Raw genomic sequence first — 13,174 nt, forward strand, 5'->3', positions numbered from 1 at the left:
AATATCACACTTTTTCATGAAAAAAATTAAGTATAGATGGAGATTTTTGAAGGACTTAACCTTTTCATTGTCACCTTTTCACACATAACAAATGCTATTTTATGTATTGTTCTAGGCTTTTTTTATTCATGTTTTTTTTTTACTAAAAAAGGTTAGAAGGTTGCAGCCTTTGAATTGCCAATTCGCATACTATCCATCCTAAATAGTATTCGAAAATAGAATTAGTCTGTCCCAAATCATAGTATGCTGAAATTAGTATTTTAAGTACCCGGATGGTCTACTGTTTCTGGTGAATCCATGGACACTTGGGATGGGAGGGTCTGTAATACTTCAAATTGGAGAACCCGTAACGGCTAACAAAACCCATTGACATCCATTCAAAAAACTAGCATCTGTTCTCCTTTCCTGCGTTCCGCTGAAGCCAGGGCGTTAGCATTACATTTACATTTTATCATTTGGCAGACGCTTTCATCCAAAGCGACTTACAAGTAGGTGAGCATATGAACATTTTGTCAACAAGCTAAACAGTACCGTTAGTTTACAAAGCCATGCTACTAGGAGGATTAAATCTGGAGTAAGCAAAGGAGATAGTTATTGGTTAGTCAAAAAACATAGCATTAGCCATTACGCTTTTTTGGCTACAGGTCGCAGGCTTGCCTTCTAGTGGCTTTGCACTTAACGGCTGATATATTACCCACCCACAACTCACCGCAAGAGGATGGAGTTTAGTGACGCTACACTGCATTAATAAAATAGAATAAAGATAAAAGATAAATTAATAAATGTAAGTATACTGTACAGTAAACATTACACTCCAAAATAATAAATGAATAAATACTTAAATGCAAGGAATAGTTGTATTTTGATGTTCGTGACAGTTAAGGATCACAGTGTCATCTAGGCCATTATACCTGTATATATATTACATAGACACCTCATTGTCCGCTAGATCGTACGTCAACATAGAGTGGAGTACAGAAACATTTTGCCTCCAGTTAAAGATGGTTATAGACTTGAAAAATGTATTTATTGTCATATAGAACTGGGAAAACTCAGGCTTGTCAAGCAATCATTCAGGCTTAATAATTGTGTACACATCGCTAATGTGAAATAATTTAAGGTAGATAGTGCTCGCTTTCACACTTGAAGTTTAATTCGGACCGTGGCGCGGTTCACTTGAAAAATCGCTAATGTGAAAGCTGTCAAGCGAACCCAGGTGCGCACCTGGCTACCAAACCCGAGACAACCTGAAGGAGGTGGTCTAGGTTCGGTTGCTCTCGAACTGTGGCGCGATTTGCATGAATTTTAAAGCAACACGGACCCGGGTGCGCACTTGATGAGGAAGTAAAGTGACCTGGGCATGCGTTTAAGCCGATTACGATGTATTTCCTTCAATTAAACACGTTAGAGATGATAGTGTTGATGATTTACCTTGGATTCGAGTGAGAGTGCAGGCTGCATCGTATTTTAGCGTTGCGAGTGGAATCAGAGCGGCAGGTCAATGGTAATCCACTGTTTTCTCAAAATAGTCTGTTTGCAAGCAGCAGAAAGCCGTCTGCATGCAACGCGCATACAGTAAACCCAAATGTCATTTACTCTGCTGCGCATAATAGCACCAAATGAATAAAAACACAATATATTGATCCGTGTTCTGTTTTCTGTCATGCGCATTGCACATTTTTGAAGATGTAAGACGAACGCAAACACACCGGGTTCGACAGAATCAAGTTGGGAACAATCGCACTCAATTTCGGACAGCAGCAAACGAGCCCAATCTGAAAACGCCCTAAATGCACATGATCAGAACTAGACATATGCCCGGTTAACCGAAAATATATATCATGTGATTTATGCACAATTTATGAGTGCAGTACGGTAAAATGCTGCTGCATCCGAAAGCCAGAGGGCGCTCTCGTGCAGAAACTCCAAATACGCACTGCAGAAGAAGACCATAACACAAGTAGTTCTAGGAAATGCCTAAGGACATGTTTTCATCACTGATCCTCAAGCCATGATAATAAAGTATATTTATAATGATCATGTTTGACGGGTGTTGCTTTTTTAAATGCACGTTATAAGCGACTTAAACTCGCACAGCTTTTAGATCGAGCAGCAATTCCTACTGATCCCAGAGCCATGCTTCACGAACAAGCGACGCATGAATAAAATAATCAATATTTTGCATTATCGCAGCCAGCTCGGTTTCAGCAGGATTTAGTGGTAACCGCGGTTAACCGGGCACATGTCTAATCAGAACACAGCTTGTTCAATGCACGGCAGTGTTATTAGTTTTACTATATCACATACATCATGTTTTACTGCTATAACGGTTTTATCGGATTAATATAGGGACATCTTTTGTCTTTGAAAATGTCTAAAATTACTACAGAAAAAAAAAATTCACAGTTAAAAACATTCAATTTTATATAATACATAAATTAAACTATATTACCTTGGTGTTTTGTTCGATGATTCAAATAAAACTCAGAAACAATCTCTTCATGTCTGTGTTTTATTTTCGACTACTGCAACGTTGTTATTTATTCTGTTGCTTGTCTATAACATATCACTGAACATGGTGCCATCTAGTTGATTCTCACGAATAACAGGCAAAAATAATTGATTTCACATTTCCTTATGGCAACCATTAATTTTAAAGTAGGCTATAACTATCGAGATATGAAGCAACTAAAGACATGTGTGACGAGGGAGGCGTGACAAGAGCCGTGGAAGGAAGAAGCGACGCCGGGACGCGATTGATAATGAGTGTCAGCTGGGCGTCATTCTGGCCTCGTATCTCTCACGGAGGAGCGTAAGCATAAAAGGACGAACGGCAGGAGAATACGGGGGAGAGAGGACCGGGCCCGGACATTAGTTTAGATTTAGATTTAGATTTTTTTTAGATTTAGATTCAACTTTATTGTCATTGCACATGTACAAGTACAAGGCAACGAAATGTGACCTCTGCATTTAACCCATCCAGAGAGTAGTGAACACACGCACAGCAAGTGGTGACCACACGTACCCCCGGAGCAGTGGGCAGCTATCACTGCAGCGCCCGGGGAGCAAGTAGGGGTAAGGTGCCTTGCTCAAGGGCACCTCAGTTGTTACCCGCCGGCCCTGGGAATCGAACCGGCAAGTTAAGTTTTGTTTAAGTTTGTTTATGTTCGTGTTGCCGGCAGTCGTCCACGAGGGGCTGCCAGCTTGTTACTTTTGTGTTTATGTTTGTGTGGCCGGCAGTCGTCCGTGAGGGGCTGCCGGCCTGTTTTATTGCTGTTTATTTATTTTGAATTAAGAATGTTTGATTGTTCGCCAGTTCCCGCCTCCTTCCTTCCCGTTTTATTGAGCTTTGCTACAACATGATAAAGTTGTACTCTACATATATCGTAAACAGTGTTGGGTGTAACTAGTTACTAAGTAATTAGTTACTGTAATTTAATTACTTTCCCTTTGAAAAAGTAAAGTAAGGGATTACTCTTATTTTTTCTGTAATTTAATTACAGTTACTTCTGATGTAATTAAACTAAATACTTTGTGTAATATGTGTGTGTGCAGAAAAGGAATTGACATCAAAATTTAAAGTCTAACTTTAAAATCTGTGCTTTATTGTATAATTCTCACATTTGTAATTAATAATAATACTTTATGTAGTTTTATATTATTTATTTGAATGCATTAAAAGAGCCGTTTCATGTCTATCCTTGAATCACTGAACTCATCAAGGTTGATGTAGGATATAGAAAGTAATAAGTAATTAAATACTTTTTGAAGAGAGTAACTTGTACAGTAATCTAATTACATTTTCGAATGTGTAATAAGTAACTAGTAATGAATTACTTTTTCAGAGTAACTTACCCAACACTGATCGTAAACCATTGAAATGTGTTAAGAAATGTTAAAGGTGTGATGAATTAAGACATCAAATTTAACCCAAGCTTTTGTTATTTAAGAGGTAATCGTATTCAAAGCGAACATCCTGTAAGTGTCAGAACTGAAAACGCCCTTGTTACTGAAATTACAACTGTTATTGACACCAGGCCCAGCGAACGCCAGGTCCTGGAATGCACCTATCTAGATTGGTTGAACACCGCCTCCACAGAAGAATATCAATGACTACTTCTCTAGCCCCTCCCACTGGTCTGCGCATGACAGTACTGAAGTAACACAAGTTGTGCGGAACCAGATAGAGCGAGCAAGCAATAAACATGCCGTTAAAGATCGCAAAATATTGTGCAATGCCTGGTTGTGGAAGAACACAGTCCCTGCATAACCTTCCTTCGGATTCCGACATTAGTAATGTTTGGTTGAAGTTTATTTTTAAAGACGTTCCAGCTCACGTGGGTAAAACATTGAGCGTTTGTTCGCTTCATTTCACTGTGGATTCCTTTGTGAACAAGGCCCAGGTCGACACTGGATTTGCGGAGAGACTAAAATTAAAAAGCAGTGCTGTGCCATCAATATTGGATCCGACAGGAATTGCGCAGCAATCTTATGTGAGTAAAACATATTTGTACTATGCGTCACTATTGCTTTGTTAGAGATCGCTTGATATGTGCTGATAATGTGTAACCTAACGTTAAGGCTCCAACTAAGTTTACTACGCAAACTGCTATCCAATCATAACAGTGGGCGTTTACTTCCAAGTGCCCATTAAAACTGAACGTTTGTCGAGCCGGCCTCAAAACCCAGGTAGAAAATAGCCTATTACTTATTGATTTTCATGTTTTTGAATGTAAAAACCACGCGAACGTCATAAGTAGACCTCATACAACAGTATAAAACAATAAACAAACCCAGTTCATCACACCTTTAAAAGCTGTGCTATTCAACTGGCCTTCATCTTCTCACAGATCTTCAACAGATCACTGGAGCTGTGCACAGTTCCTTCCTGTTTCAAGCGCTCCACCATAATCCCCATCCCAAAGAAACCCAAAATCACAGGACTGAATGACTACACACCCGTCGCTCTCACATCTGTGGTCATGAAGTCATTCGAGAGACTGGTATTGGCTTATCTGAAGGACATCACAGAACCCTTACTGGACCCCCTGCAGTTTGCCTACAGAGCAAACAGGTCTGTTGAGGATGCAGTTAACATGGGGCTGCATTTTGTCCTGAAACATCTGGATAGATCAGGGACCTATGTGAGGATCCTGTTTGTGGACTTCAGCTCCACTTTCAACAACATCATCCCATCACTGCTCCAGACAGAGTTAACCCAGCTATCTGTTCCTGGCTCTATGTGTCAGTGGATCACCAGCTTTCTGACAGACAGGCAACATTTAGTGAGAATAAGGAAACTCACATCCAGCACCCGCACAATCAGCACTGGCACCCCCCAGGGGTGCGTTCTCTCCCCACTGCTCTTCTCCCTGTACACCATTGACTGCACTGCCCAGGACCCTTCTGTCAGACTTCTGAAGTTCACAGACGATACCACACTCATTGGCCTCATCCAGGATGGTGGTGAGTCTGCGTACAGACAGGAGGTTGAGCAGCTGGCTGTCTGGTGCAGTCATAACAACTTGGAGCTGAACACGCTTAAAACAGTGGAGACGATTGTGGAATTCAGGAGAAACCCCCCTGCACTCCCCCCTCTCACCATCATGAACAGCACTGTGGCAGCAGAGTCATTCAGGTTCCTGGGCACTACCATCTCTCAGGACCTGAAGTGGGACAATCACATTGGCTCCATTGCTAAAAAAGCCCAGCAGAGATTGCACTTCTTACATCAGCTGAAGAAGTTCAACCTACCACAAACTCTGTTAAAACATTTTTTTTTTTTTGAAGATTTGTTTTTGCCTTTAATTGTACAGCTGTTTGTTAGAGAGGACAGGAAGCAAAGTGGGAGAGAGAAGGGGGTGGATTCGGGAAAGGACCACAAGACAGGAATCGAACCTGGGTCGCCTGATGCGCAACCGAGCCACATGTCAGAGCACTGCCCACTAGGCTGTCAGCTCTGACTGTTAAAACAAACCACAAAGTCAAACATCAGAAGACTACAGAGGACGGTTCGGACTGCTGAGAAGATCATTGGCGCTCCCCTGCCCACCCTCCAAGAACTGTATACATCCAGAGTGAGGAAAAGGGCTCAGAAAATCACCCTGGACCTCTCACATCTAAGCCATCATCTCTTCACAATGCTGCCGTCTGGTCGGCGCTACAGAGCACTGAGCACAAAAACAACCAGACACAAAAACAGCTTCTTCCCTCAGGCCATCTACCTCTTGAACAGTTAAATATTTTTTACCCAACGTGCAATAAATAACTAATTAAGTGCAATATTAATTGTATCCTCCAGATAATACACTATCTATTTTTATACAACTTTTTCTGTAAATTATATTTAATTCTGCTGTATATAGCACATACCTTGTACATACAATAGTCTATTCTTATTTTTTACTTGTACATATTTACATACACACATAGTTTTACTCTATGTCCTTATCTTATGTTTATTGTATTGTATTTCTTATCTTTTTTATACCCATAGGCCCTTATTTAAATCATATGTGTACTGTATTCTATTGTGTTATGGTCTCTGTGTACTGTTGTTGATGTTTCTGTGTACTGGATGCTTCTGTCACCAAAACAAATTCCTTGTATGTGCAAACATACTTGGCAATAAAGCTCTTTCTGATTCTGATTCTGATTAATGACGCTGTGAAGGAGCGTGGGATGATGGGATCTGTTGTCTTCAACTCCACCGCTGATGGCCATCAATCAGACGGGAACGAGAAATCATGTTAGCAGATGAGGTAAAGTTTTATAAATGTTGCGAATAATTGTGACTGCTCGAAAAAGCTAGTGGCTTGCTAGACAATACTTCCGCATTTGTCCACAACACTGTTGTCATTCTATGTCATGAAAGGTGGTAACAAAGGGTAACCCTGATATGACGCCATTGACAGGCGACTGCACAGCCCCGTGTCACTGTTTAGAATGGCGATTTTCTCACCATTTACAAGTAGTTTGAAACATTTGAGATATTGTAAGTAGTCAGCTGAACAAAATATATAACACTAGCCTAGTGGTTTTTGGATATTTTACTGCAAAATTGTTACAAACTGCACCTTTAAAGTTACTAAATGCTTTTAATGTTACTAAATCCAGACGTTACTTCTGGGTTGAAGTGGGAATTATTGAATTTCCGAGAGCACGTGAAGGCCGCATAAAGATGGATAGTCATTACAGGAAAGAAGTGCATTTTCAGATTTTAACTAAAGATTATGAGGGCACACGGATTTAAAAAAGAGAATGACATGCATTGATAAACTATTTACAATAAACGCCGCAATATTTCATGAAAAAATAGGCATTGTAATTTTTTATTTTACTGGGACTTTGGTCACTCTTCTCCAGCTGATTCTAGCAGACGGTTGATTCGCGTTGTATTATGGGAAATAGTGAGTGAGCGAGTATACATCGGACGTACACTCAAAATCAGAATGCATTGTGGGTAAAAAGTAGTGAACGAATGTAGGGAATTCGGACAACACTACAAAATAGTGGACACCCGATATAGTGCACTATATAGGAGATAGGGGGCGGATACAGACACAGCTTAGGTATTTATTATGTCTATGGTCTAGGGAACAACGGCCACTTCCGTTTCGCGTTAGTACGTCCCAGTGCGTGCATAAGTGTTGCTACGCACTAAAATGTATATACTTTAACATGACAAAAACAGTACATACTTTAAGGGCATAGTATAAGTAGGCGAATTGGGACGCAGCAAATAGGCTTGTTCGACTTAATGCGGCGCCGCAAGATCCGACAGGCGGATGACATCAAAGTACCGCGAGAGCTATTCGAAAATCCATAAAATGTTTGGTTTCGAATCGCTCTCGCGGTACTTTGATGTCATCCGCTTGTCGAATCTTGCGGCGCCGCATCAAGTCGAACTAGCCTAATGTTTTTCAACGGCTCTACGTTCTCTGTACGCGATGACGTCACGGGATGCCGCATTGACGCGCTGAAGAGACGCACGCACTCATATATTCACAAAAGCAGCACTGTGCAGATCATGGCCGACGTTGCTGTTCATCTGTGAACCGTTCATCGGTATGGAGGAGGACTCCGCCGACCCCTACTTACCGTACGACGGCGGAGGGGATACGATCCCCCTGCACGAACTGAGCAAGAAAGGTACGGGGCAATTTATGATAGGTTTATTCACCCCCACCCCACCTTATTTATTGCAGGCCGATTAATCGAGACGGCATCGTTTATTAATAATCTGAGACGTTTATTAGACGTGTGCTCGAGAGCGCGTAGGAATGGGTTTTTTTTGCGTGTGTGTGGTGTTCTTGCCATAAACGTGTTGCATGGTAGTGTGTGTGTATGAAGATAGAATGCTTGTGTAAGCTCCCGGGGCTATTCATCCTAAAACAGCAATGATGTGTATGGTGTAGTATTTGCATGTTGTGATTTGTATCTCTGTGTGTTGCATTTTGCTTGAGAGTGTGCATGTATTAACTAGGAATGCTGGTAGATGTATTTCCCAAAACCTGCTACAGCATCTCTACAGTAGCATTAGGAATATTGTTATGTTTTTTCATGTGTGCGCGCGTGCGCAAAGTCTAGTCAAGTGGAAGGTATTATTCAAGAATGTCGTAATGACACCCAGATCATTTAATCCGTGTTAAGATCATCCAAACATGAAAGATTATTTACTTACCCTTATGTCATTATAGATAATTGTAAATTTAGTCTTGGTCACTGTTTTTCGTAAAATAAAATTGGGGATCTGGTCTGTGAAGATCTTAAATACTATAAAAGCACCAAAACATTTGTAATTACATACACGTATACAATGTATAATTACATTACGTCTTCTTAAGACATAGAATTATTGGTGCAATAGACTGACATAATGTTAACTTTTCTTAATCAAATTTTTAATGACAACATGTTTGTTTAACGGTCAAGTTAATGCAAATCATCAGTAGTAAAACAAATTTGTCTGTCAGGTCCTTTGTTGTGCAATTATAATCGAAGAGAGGAGAATCTTTTTTAACGCTGCAGAAATGCAGGAAAAAACATTCTTCAAATATTTTGCCTTTGCCCATGAAGATGTGCTTATTGAACTATCACATGTTTGCATGCACCAAGCGTCTTAATTTGACATTTAGGTTTGCTTGAAAACAGCTGGTAAATAAAAAATATCCATAAGGCTGTTGCTTCAGCTGAAATGCCATTGCTGCCGTTTATTTGAAATCAACAATCTTCTTGCTTTGAAGACTTAGTTGAGTAGTTGCTCTTTTAATAAATTAAAAGTGAAATGTATCTCTTTTTTTCTGGTACTGAATTTCTGCCTAATCTCAATATGCAGAAACTATTAGCACTTTGTAGGCACAGTAATGGCCAAAAGTGATGTCCAACATTGGACAATTAAAATAACACTTTATTCAAATACTTGATTAAATATTCATAAATAAATGTGTATGCATGTTGCATTGATGTGATTTGAGTATAAGCTGCAGCTCAGCATTGGGAAGATTAAAGTCACAATGAAATCAAAACGGAAAAGTGTTTAACACAGTGTTGCAGTTATTATTGTAAATGATTTATCCGTGCACACCATTATTTTGTTTTTATTCATTTGCACTTGTAATCTTTAATCAAAAACATTCAGCTCACTTAGCTCTCTCAACAACAACACTTCAACACGTGATGATTTTCATAAGCAACGAAAAAGGGGTAGGACTATTTTTAGTCCTCCCCTCCACAACAGACTGTAAACTGTCATTCAAATCTGCCAACATTTTGTTAGCAACTTGAAAATAAAGCCCCGCCCTACATTTTTTTCTAATTTCAGAAGCCGTTGCACTCGGATATGTGTCACGATAAAGAAAAGTCAATCACAACTTCCGTTTCATGGTGACTTTAAAGAATTTAAGGAAGCTTGGAAAAAATTACACGCAACACGTTTATAAAGATGTAGCCCAGGAGAATGACTACATAATATTACTACAAGAGTAGATCAACAAATATTAATAAAATTGTAGTCAGTGTTTGTTTCATTCCTTGTGAGCTTTTTGTTTTTCTATACATTTTTGTGTTTGAACAAAACCCATATTCCGTAACATGCTGTGGTTTGCCTGATAATTTTGTCCTAAAGGCCACTTCGGATGATGTAAACAACGCTGGTCCAAAATATTTTTTTAAACCGTTCACATTCACAAACGTTTTAACAAAATACAACCAGCAGAACATTTATAACGGAATCATAATGTTAAACTAATAAATTTAAGATTTCATTAGCTATATAAGATTTTAAAATAAAATAACAAAAAATGATACTGGAAATGCCTCTGGACCAGTGTTTACATCCTACGCATCCTGTATGGAATCTCTCTTATCACCACGCCACCTAATTTTACCATATAGGTTTACATTTCTATGTAATATGAATATTCGATGAGATATACAGATACACACGGAAGCGTTTGAAAGTCTATCAAAGTAAAAATCAAATGCTTCCGTGTGTATCTGTGTAAGCGCTCGGTAGAGAGTGCAATGCAATGATCATTTCACACGCTTCCTGGTTTGGTTGCGCAAGCGCTCGGTAAGGAGCCATTAGAAGACATATCTGATGACCTTAGAAACACAATAGCCAATCAGAGGTCTTTCATAATTTGCTCAACAGCGCTCAAAATGATAGCGGGAAATGCAAGTATCGTCACATTTAGTACCGACTGGTACAGAAATTTGGTATCGTGACAACACTAGTAGGAAATACAGCATTACTATACTTATTTAATGTATACTATTTTATTTTGTAACTATAGTAATTTGATAAACTGTAGTAAATACTGTTGTATAATTTAATATTTCCAATGGTAATACTTAAAAACACTATTTAGGCCCGGTTACACGGACAGGGCTTAGCTTAAGCCAGTTCAAAACGTCTGTTTAAAGAACGAAGCACTTGCCTTTATGAACAACTCGCAGCATTGTCGGCTCTTGAAGCGTTCTAAACACGGATTAATTTCGAAAAGAATCCTTTATTCAGAAAAACGCAACTGCTCTGCTCTGTTCAGAACAGATTGAACTGGCTGCCATTCTGGGCTGGATCAGCTGCCACACACACACACACACACACATATATATATATATATATATATATATATATATATACCTAAGGACATGTTTTCATCACTGATCCTCAAGCCATGATAATAAAGTATATTTATAATGATCATGTTTGACGGGTGTTGCTTTTTTAAATGCACGTTATAAGCGACTTAAACTCGCACAGCTTTTAGATCGAGCAGCAATTCCTACTGATCCCAGAGCCATGCTTCACGAACAAGCGACGCATGAATAAAATAATCAATATTTTGCATTATCGCAGCCAGCTCGGTTTCAGCAGGATTTAGTGGTAACCGCGGTTAACCGGGCACATGTCTAATCAGAACACAGCTTGTTCAATGCACGGCAGTGTTATTAGTTTTACTATATCACATACATCATGTTTTACTGCTATAACGGTTTTATCGGATTAATATAGGGACATCTTTTGTCTTTGAAAATGTCTAAAATTACTACAGAAAAAAAAAATTCACAGTTAAAAACATTCAATTTTATATAATACATAAATTAAACTATATTACCTTGGTGTTTTGTTCGATGATTCAAATAAAACTCAGAAACAATCTCTTCATGTCTGTGTTTTATTTTCGACTACTGCAACGTTGTTATTTATTCTGTTGCTTGTCTATAACATATCACTGAACATGGTGCCATCTAGTTGATTCTCACGAATAACAGGCAAAAATAATTGATTTCACATTTCCTTATGGCAACCATTAATTTTAAAGTAGGCTATAACTATCGAGATATGAAGCAACTAAAGACATGTGTGACGAGGGAGGCGTGACAAGAGCCGTGGAAGGAAGAAGCGACGCCGGGACGCGATTGATAATGAGTGTCAGCTGGGCGTCATTCTGGCCTCGTATCTCTCACGGAGGAGCGTAAGCATAAAAGGACGAACGGCAGGAGAATACGGGGGAGAGAGGACCGGGCCCGGACATTAGTTTAGATTTAGATTTAGATTTTTTTTAGATTTAGATTCAACTTTATTGTCATTGCACATGTACAAGTACAAGGCAACGAAATGTGACCTCTGCATTTAACCCATCCAGAGAGTAGTGAACACACGCACAGCAAGTGGTGACCACACGTACCCCCGGAGCAGTGGGCAGCTATCACTGCAGCGCCCGGGGAGCAAGTAGGGGTAAGGTGCCTTGCTCAAGGGCACCTCAGTTGTTACCCGCCGGCCCTGGGAATCGAACCGGCAAGTTAAGTTTTGTTTAAGTTTGTTTATGTTCGTGTTGCCGGCAGTCGTCCACGAGGGGCTGCCAGCTTGTTACTTTTGTGTTTATGTTTGTGTGGCCGGCAGTCGTCCGTGAGGGGCTGCCGGCCTGTTTTATTGCTGTTTATTTATTTTGAATTAAGAATGTTTGATTGTTCGCCAGTTCCCGCCTCCTTCCTTCCCGTTTTATTGAGCTTTGCTACAACATGATAAAGTTGTACTCTACATATATCGTAAACAGTGTTGGGTGTAACTAGTTACTAAGTAATTAGTTACTGTAATTTAATTACTTTCCCTTTGAAAAAGTAAAGTAAGGGATTACTCTTATTTTTTCTGTAATTTAATTACAGTTACTTCTGATGTAATTAAACTAAATACTTTGTGTAATATGTGTGTGTGCAGAAAAGGAATTGACATCAAAATTTAAAGTCTAACTTTAAAATCTGTGCTTTATTGTATAATTCTCACATTTGTAATTAATAATAATACTTTATGTAGTTTTATATTATTTATTTGAATGCATTAAAAGAGCCGTTTCATGTCTATCCTTGAATCACTTAACTCATCATGGTTGATGTAGGATATAGAAAGTAATTAGTAATAAGTAATTAAATACTTTTTGAAGAGAGTAACTTGTACAGTAATCTAATTACATTTTCGAATGTGTAATAAGTAACTAGTAATGAATTACTTTTTCAGAGTAACTTACCCAACACTGATCGTAAACCATTGAAATGTGTTAAGAAATGTTAAAGGTGTGATGAATTAAGACATCAAATTTAACCCAAGCTTTTGTTATTTAAGAGGTAATCGTATTCAAAGCGAACATCCTGTAAGTGTCAGAACTGAAAA

At 39.1% G+C, this 13,174-nt stretch overlaps 1 protein-coding gene across 4 annotated transcripts in view; it reads left to right on the forward strand.

Annotated features, from left to right (window-relative positions):
• Nucleotides 1-13,174, forward strand: part of clcn3 (chloride channel 3) — a 70,744-nt gene that overhangs the window by 14,534 nt on the left and 43,036 nt on the right. The gene's annotated exons all lie outside the window — the stretch shown is intronic.

This window comes from Triplophysa rosa, linkage group LG1 (genome assembly GCF_024868665.1).
Source record: "Triplophysa rosa linkage group LG1, Trosa_1v2, whole genome shotgun sequence".
Taxonomy (NCBI): Eukaryota; Metazoa; Chordata; class Actinopteri; order Cypriniformes; family Nemacheilidae; genus Triplophysa; species Triplophysa rosa.